This window comes from Muscardinus avellanarius, assembly GCF_963383645.1.
Source record: "Muscardinus avellanarius genome assembly, chromosome: 19".
Classification (NCBI taxonomy): domain Eukaryota; kingdom Metazoa; phylum Chordata; class Mammalia; order Rodentia; family Gliridae; genus Muscardinus; species Muscardinus avellanarius.
In genome coordinates, this window is record NC_137805.1 from 41,063,844 (window position 1) to 41,071,795 (window position 7,952).

Sequence of the window (7,952 nt, forward strand, 5' to 3'; positions counted from 1 at the left end):
GTTTTTCAAAGTAAAGAACAAAAAATAGATCTGGGAGTGGAACTCAGAAGTAGAATGCCCTTGGGTTCTATCCCAGTGTTAAAAAAAAAAAAAAGTAAAATAAAAAATTCCAGCTGTCCCTCGCCCCAGAAATCGGCCAAATGATCCTAAATTCTATATGGAATTGCAAAGAATGACAGAAAGAACAACAAGGCTGAGATATTCCCACTTCTCAACTTCAAAACTGACTACAGAGCAAAAGTAACCAAGACCCTGTGGTGCTGGCAGAGGACAGATATCATTAAGGGGATAGAACTGAAAATCCAGAAATAAATGTTTACAGTTAAGGTCAGTTGACACCATTCAACAGGGGAAAGAATGGTCTTTCAATAAATGGTGTTAGAACAAAGAGATTTCTATAACCATACCATATACAAAAATCAACTCAGAGTAGAGCATAGACCTCAGCGTAGTAATTAAAAGTATAAAACTCCTAGAAGGAAACATAGACATTGGCTTTCATGCCCCTAGGTATTACCTAGGTATGACTTTCATGCCCTCCCATACCTGTAATTCTAGTATTTGGGAGGCTGAGACAGGAGGATCGCAGGTTCGAGGCCCTCGGCAACCTAGTAAGACCCTGCTTGAGATAAAAGGGGGTGGGGCTGCGGGTGTAGCTCAGAGGTAGAATGCTGTCCGGTTTAATCCCCAGTCCCCCATACAAAAAGAAATGCACTGCAAACATTATCACCAAGAACGTGAAAAGACATTCCACAGAATGGGAGGAAATGTTTGAAAATCATCTTCTTAAGGTACTTATATCCAGAATATATATGGAACCCTTACAATTCAATAATAAAAGGGCAAATAACTCAACCCAAGAGCAGGCAAAGGGCCTGGAAAGACGCCTTCCTGACGGAGGCGTGTGGATGAGCAGTGCGCGCACGGAAAGATGCTGAGTATCACTAGTCACGGGGAAATGCAAGTCAAGACGGGGGTACCACTTAAAGATGCTCAGCATCACTAGTCATGGGGAAATGCAAATCAAGATGGGGGGGGTAGTACCACTTCACACTCGCTAGAAAAGCTGTGCTAGAAGAGAGGCAAGCTGGGAGTGGGGGGCGCATGCCCGCAACCCTGTGCTTGGGAGGCTGAGACAGAAGAATCTCATGTTGGAGGCTGGCCTCAGCAACTTAGCAAGACTGTTTCAAAACAAAAATTAAGAAGAAGCCAGGATGTAGCTCCTAAGTGCAAGCTCCTGGGCTCAATCCCCAGAAACAAAAAAAGAAAAAAAAAAAAAAAAGAAAGGAAAAAAAAAAGGAAGGAAAGAAAACCACATGAACTACTAAAAGCAGAAAGAGATTTAACATAGAAAGTTGAGTTCTTGCAAAATCATGGAAAGACCCGCAGAAATCGTCTGAGTGTCCGGGAATGACTTTCAAAATGACGTTGAAGCGGCTCGCAGGGGAGCTGCTCCCTCTGCGGTGACCCAGGGGCTTGGGAAGTGTTGCTTTCAGGAACATGTCGCTTCAGTTTTAATCTAGAGACCAGATGTTGCTGATGAACCATCACTCAACAGCCCTGAGCTGCTGGCGGGTACTGAGGCCCAGCTGCAGAAGGCTTCCGTTCCTCCACACAGCTGCAGGAGCAGGAAAAAGAGCCTCTTTGTTAAATTCCCACATAAGTTTATCTGTCTGTATAGCTCTTATTCATTCGCTTATTTATTTATGTGATACTGGGGATTGAATACAGGGACGTCCTACCTCTGAGCCCTATTCTATTTTTATTTGTTTTTATTTTGAAGCAAAGTCTCGCTAAGTTACTGGACTGGACTCACACCTGCGATCCTCCTGAGAACAAGGGTGGCATTTGTTTTTATTCATTGAACAATAGTGTATTTAGTGGGCACGAGAGTGTTGGTCTCCGAACCCTAGCTGCAAAGGAGTCCGGGAAGTGCATTCTATACCCTCCAAGCCCTGCAGTCCTGGAAAGCATGAAGACGTAGGTTGAAATGGATGTCACGTGAGCCAAGCCACCGCCAGAGCCAGTAGCTCCGTGGACACCACTGTTTCCAGTAGGAAAAACAAAACAAAACACAACACAACCACCAAATGCACAACAAAAGAAGATTGATAAATTAGGTTCCTTGTGCTTGACAGAGTCCTAGACAACCCATCAATGTGTTGTAAAAATACAATCAACTTGAAAAATGCCTGCCTTGTCCACTGGCGGGCGCACACTTAGCACCAGCTCGGCACTCAGTAAACATTTTCTTGGATGATGCAGTGATTCTATTTTTACAAATCACATGCATATTTGTATACGTTTCTATGCACACAAATACCTAAATGTAACAGGGCCACATTGAAACAATACAGTGTTAGCGGTCTCTCTCTGCTGCAGGGTCTGGAGTGGCTTCTGCTCCCCTCTTTGGGCTCTTCTGTATTTTATAGACATAAAGCCGTGAACACGCATCAGGATCAATTAGGGGGAAGCCACAGATGTTCTGTGAGAGAACATCTAACGGAAGGAAAACACGCTAGTTGACCTCATTTCTGGGTCCCACGGGGCTGGCAAGGAGTTGGCCCCGGAGTGGGCACCACTCATGTTCGCTGACCAAGAGCATCAGCTCCACTTGCTGCCTGAGGGATTCTGGGTCTTCTTCTGGGAACCTGAAGGTAGTGAGTTGCGATTCTAAGGTAGCCCCCATTCCCATGCGGTAGCGCTTACCCCCAACTAAGATGGGCCGAGTGCCAGGGTTACGGAACCCTCCCCGAGTGCCTGTCTTGATGTCTGCGGAGGCCGTGCCCGGGTGAGGTCACGCGCAAGGGCCTTTAAGGGCAGGATCGGTGACTCAGCGGCGCCCCTCCTGCGCACCCGTCAGGGCCTGGGGCCATTGGCGCCTTGGCTGCCCCGTGGGCTGACGTCTGCACCAGCTGGGCTCAGCCAGGGAAAGGCTTCCTGGGACCGTAGGGGAGAGTAGCCGGTGCTTGTCCAGCACTGACCCTCGGCATCATGAGGAGACCCTTGGTGCATGGTCTACCGCTTCTGTTATGGAGCTATTGAAGCAAAGAGAGGTCCAGGGACCAGAAAAAGAAAAGTGAGGCCCTGGAGGCCCCGTTCCTCCCAGGGCCACACCTGGGCTGATGCGCACCGCCCCGCTCCCCCATCTCACCTGCAGCCGGGTGCTGTCTGCGTCTCCTCCAGTGGACGGGGTGCCCGGCGGAGGCTGGCCCTCTTCTTTCTTGGACCCTTGTAATGGTGGAGGACCCAGAGGACCTGGCGGTCAGCACCAGCCAGCAGTTTGCTTCCCACACCTGTCCGCCAGATGGGAAACCGGAGACCCAGAAGGGAAGGGCCACGGGGGAAGAGGGTCGCCAGACCCACCTGGTCAGCTGAGACTCCAAGCAGGGCCACAGAGAACAGAGAGAGCGAGGGAGGGACGTCACAGAGGGACGTCACAGAGGGCTGGGACTGCCGCTGGGGTCAGTGTACCCCTCAGGATGTTCAGAGGTACCCACCTAGGGCTCAGCGCCCCCCAGGGAGGACGGGCCGGAAGCAGGGCTTCCTCCCTGACCCGCTGGGCACCGCTGCCCTTTCTGCCCTTGATATGCTCTTTTTTTTTTTTTTTAAAGGGCCCAGGGGTAATATCACTAAAGTCAACCTCTAAAATTCCATGGTTACTGATTCCACTATCGTGTTCCCAGCCCGGACTAACCACATCACTCTCTTGCTTAAAAGCTCTTTGGTCTCCTGGCTTATACCTGAGTCTGGTATACAAGGCCTTTGTGGGCCAGGCTCCACTGATCGCTCAGCCTTGCTATTCCTCCCAGGGCCCCTGAAACCCCAGCCACACTGGCCCCTGAATGCATACACCCTTTGCCTGAAACTCTCCCCTTTAAGGTCTCATCTGCCTAACTCCTATTCATACCGCAAAACCCAAACTGTCTCCACCTCTAGGGAGCCTGTTCTGATCTGCCAGACAAACAGAGTTGCTTTCTCATCTGGGTTCCCTCAGGTCCCAAGTCCTCCTCCACTGCAACCCTGAACATGGATTAGGAGAAGCCTGCACCCAGGAAGCAGCTTGTAACCTATTTTCTCTGCTGAACGGAGAGACCCTCGACGGTACCATCTGAGTCGCGGCTCAGCACACAGTCGGTACTCAATAAATGTTCAGTAGCTACATTATTTGGGAGGTCAGTCAGCCTCCAAAGCACCCCAAAGCTGTGTCTGTGCACCTTTATGGGTCTCTGGACAATGTGACTCAGCACTTGCTGTAAGGCAGAAGCTGTAAGGCTGACTTAGCTCCTGAGGACGCCGCCCCGCCACCCGTGGCCATCAGGGCCCCCGGCAAGGCCCCCAGCCAGCTCAGAACACGGAGACACAGAAAAGGCAAGCCGTCGCCGAGGTCACACCGCATCCAGCTTGTGAGGGCTGGATCTCCACCATCACGCTCTCTCTCCAAGGGGCAGAGGAGGCAGCCAGAACTGGGCGCACACCTGGCCGGCGGAAGGACAGGCGGGGATGTGGCTGGCGCTGCATGGGCAGGGCAGAGTGGAGGGAGAGGATGGAAGAACGAATGATAGGGCCAGATCACTCAGGTCTTGGAGAACTTTGGTTGTAATCAGAGTGAAATAGGGAGCCATCGCAGACTCTTGAACAGAGGCGTGGTATGAAATCACTTGAGACAAACAAACCTTCTGGCTGCCATGGGGAGCACAGACAGGGGATCGGGGACCAGAAAGGAAACAGGGAGACCAGACCTTGTCCAGGCGAAAGACCTCAGCAGCTGGGGCCAGGGCGGTGGCGGCGGAGGTGGTGAGGAGCGGGGAGATTGTGGAGATGTTTTGCAGGCAGAAGCAGCAGGGTTTCCTGATTCCGGGGTGGCGTCCGAGGCGGAGGAGTCCGGGCCGCCTCCGGGGCCTGAGCACGTATGTGGGTGGGTAGCAGAGTCACCGCTGAGATGGGGACCCTGGGAGGAGCAAGGCGGGTGGCAGAGCAGAGCCCAAGACCTGGGCCTGGAGCTCCACGGGAGCCCGGGAATGAAGATGCGGAGAGGGCCTGTGAGCAGCTCAGGTGTGGGGACGAGGCAGGGAAACTTCAGGCACGAGCGAGAGGAGCGTTTGGCAAACGAAGGCTGAGAGGTTGCTGTGGCGGCTGTGTGGGGACGTGTGACCTGGTGAAGCTGTAAAGGAGAACGACGCTAGAGGCAGCACCTCAGGCAAAGGCTCAGAGGCAGCTGGGCAGGCTGGCACATGCTGGTACTTGGGAGGCTATGACAGAAGGCTCACAGGTTTGAGGCCAGCCTCGGCCATTGAGCATGACCCTCGGCGACTTAGCAAGACCTTGTTTCCAAAGAAAAAAACCTAAAACGGGGTTGGTGGTACTGATTGGAGATAGAATGCCTCTGGGTTCAACCGCTAGCACTAAAAACAAACAAACAAACAAGCCATGCGTGAAGGCCTAGGAGTACAACTGCCCTGTATCCCTACGGTGGCCCCTGGCTGTCCCAAAACCAGCCACACTTTGTGCAGCTTTTCCCTGTGCCAAATGCTACTTGAGAGAGGCGTAGAGATAGGGAGATACTTGCATGAGGTCGTAGGGCCAGGAGCTGTGGGACCGGAAGCTGAGCTGCCCCTTGGGGATGAGCCTGGGTACCGCCCTGCCAGCACGGGGGAGGCGGAGGTGTCCTGAGGGGAGGGCACCGCGGGAGGCCTGTCCAGATCCGGGGTTCACCAGTCACCCCCCTCCTCCCGCCCCTCCGCTGACCATCCAACAGCCCCATCACCACCAAGAAACGACAGGGTTCGTCCAATCCAAGCCTCCGGGATGCACACGGCGTGATTCGTTTTATTTTAAAAAGCTTTAGAAAAAAAGAAATAAACTACCTAACTTGTCAAGTCTTGTTTAGGAACTGGAACATTCTGAAAATATAGGAAAAGAGATGCCTGCGTCCGGTAGAGGATTCTCTGCAGCACAGTGACGCTGATGCCAGGTGACAGGAAGACATTTCTTTTTCTCCAAAACGCCGAGGAGTGCAAATTGCTCTTCTGGGGTCGGGCTCAGAGGCCGCCTGCGGGAGTGATGGGGTGACGCGGCCCCTCCCCCAGCTCCACTTGCCCAGAAATTCTTATCAGAAGAGAAGGCGAGATGAATCCACTCTTGCAGTCCCGGAGGGCAAAAATCACAGCCTCTGGGGCCATCAGAAATTCATTACTTGAGCCAGGCGCCGTGACACACACCTGTAATCTCAGTGATTTGAGAGACTGAGGCAGGAGGATTGAAAGTTTGAGGTTAGCCTGGGCAATTTAGTGAGGCCTTGGGCTGAAAATAAAAAGAAATAAAAGGGGGCTGGGGGTGGGGATCCGTGGTAGAGCACCCCTGAGTTCAATATCTGGTACTGAAAAAGAGAAATTCATTATCTGGTCCCACCCTGGCTGTCTTTCCAAGAATAAGAAACTGGAGGACGGGGTGGGGGGGGGGAGTGAGCGCCATCCCAAGTCGGTGCATTCTCCAGCACTTCCACAGAGGACAATCCCCTCCTACCAAGGCCCCTGCGGGTGTAGATGGGCATGTGGCTCCTTCTTTGACCTCGATTTGCATTCACATCCCCAGATCAAATGTGTGGCCTGGAGCGTGTTATTGAGGCGCTCTGAGTAATATGAGGACAAGAATTCCTAAAGCCTGCCAGGTGTGGTATCGAACACCTCTAATTCCCGTACTTGGCAGGCTGAGCGGGGAGGAGCGCAGGTTCAAGGGCAGCCTCAGCAAGTAGTGAGACTCTCATGAGACCCTGTTTCAAAACAAAAAAATGAGCCGGGCGTGGTGGCGCACATTTGTAATCCCAGCATTCAGGAGGTTGAGACCGGAGGATCACGGTTCGCCTGACAGCCTCAGCTACTTAGTGAGGCCCTCTGCAACTCAGTGAGACCCTGTTTCCAAACCAAAAATTTAAAAAGGAGTTGGGGGTGTAGCTCAGAGGTAGAATGTCTCTGGATCAATTCCCAGTACCACAAAGAGAGAGAGAGAGAGAGAGAGAGAGAGAGAGAGAGAGAGAGAGAGAGAGAGAGAATATATATCATGACTGCAGTGTAGAAACATGACTATGTGTTTCTGGACTCATGGAATTGTATTATGGGATATGGGTAAATGGCATTGTATGGAATACAATATGGGTAAATTATAGCTCAATAAATTTAGCTGGGCGTGGTGACGCACGTTTGTAATCCCAGCATTCAGGAGGCCGAGACCAGAGGATCGCAGTTTGCGGACAGCCTCAGCTACTTAGTGAGGTTCTTTACAACTCAGTGAGACCCTGTTTCAAAATAAATAATAAAAATTAGGGCTGGAGGTATAGCTCAGAGGTAGAATGCCCCTGGGTTCTATTCCCAGTACCACAAAAATAAATAAGTCTGGCTTTAAAAAATTAAGTCAAGCATGGTAGTACATGCCTGTAATCCCAGTTCTTGAAAGCCTGAGATAGGAAGGTTTCAGATTGGAGGCCCGCGGGTGGTAGTTTAGGGAGATCTTGTTTCAAAGTAAAAAATAAAGTAGGGCTGGGGACTGTAGCTCAGAGGTAGAATGCCCTTGGAATCAATCAATTTGTTTGTATAAACAAACAAACACAAACAAAAATATTAAAAGCCCAGTTTTACAAGTAAATAAGAACAGAAGTGTTTCTGGAAGTGGGACAGCAAGTTTCAACCTTTACTTAAAACTTGTGTGAAGTTGTAAGGGTCAAATTTTCAGGCAAGAGTCTGATTGGCTGTGTTTGGGCTCCAGGCCCACCCTCAAGTTGAATTGGGTAAGGCTACTTGATTGACAGGGTCATCGGACCTATAGGAAAGGGAAGTTACCCAGACCCTAAACTATGGGCCAGCTTGTCTAGGAAGAGGACGGCATGGACCACAATGCCAGGAGCAGTGGGGCTCACTTTCCTGGAGCCTGAGGCCAGCCCGTCCCCTGTGACCCCA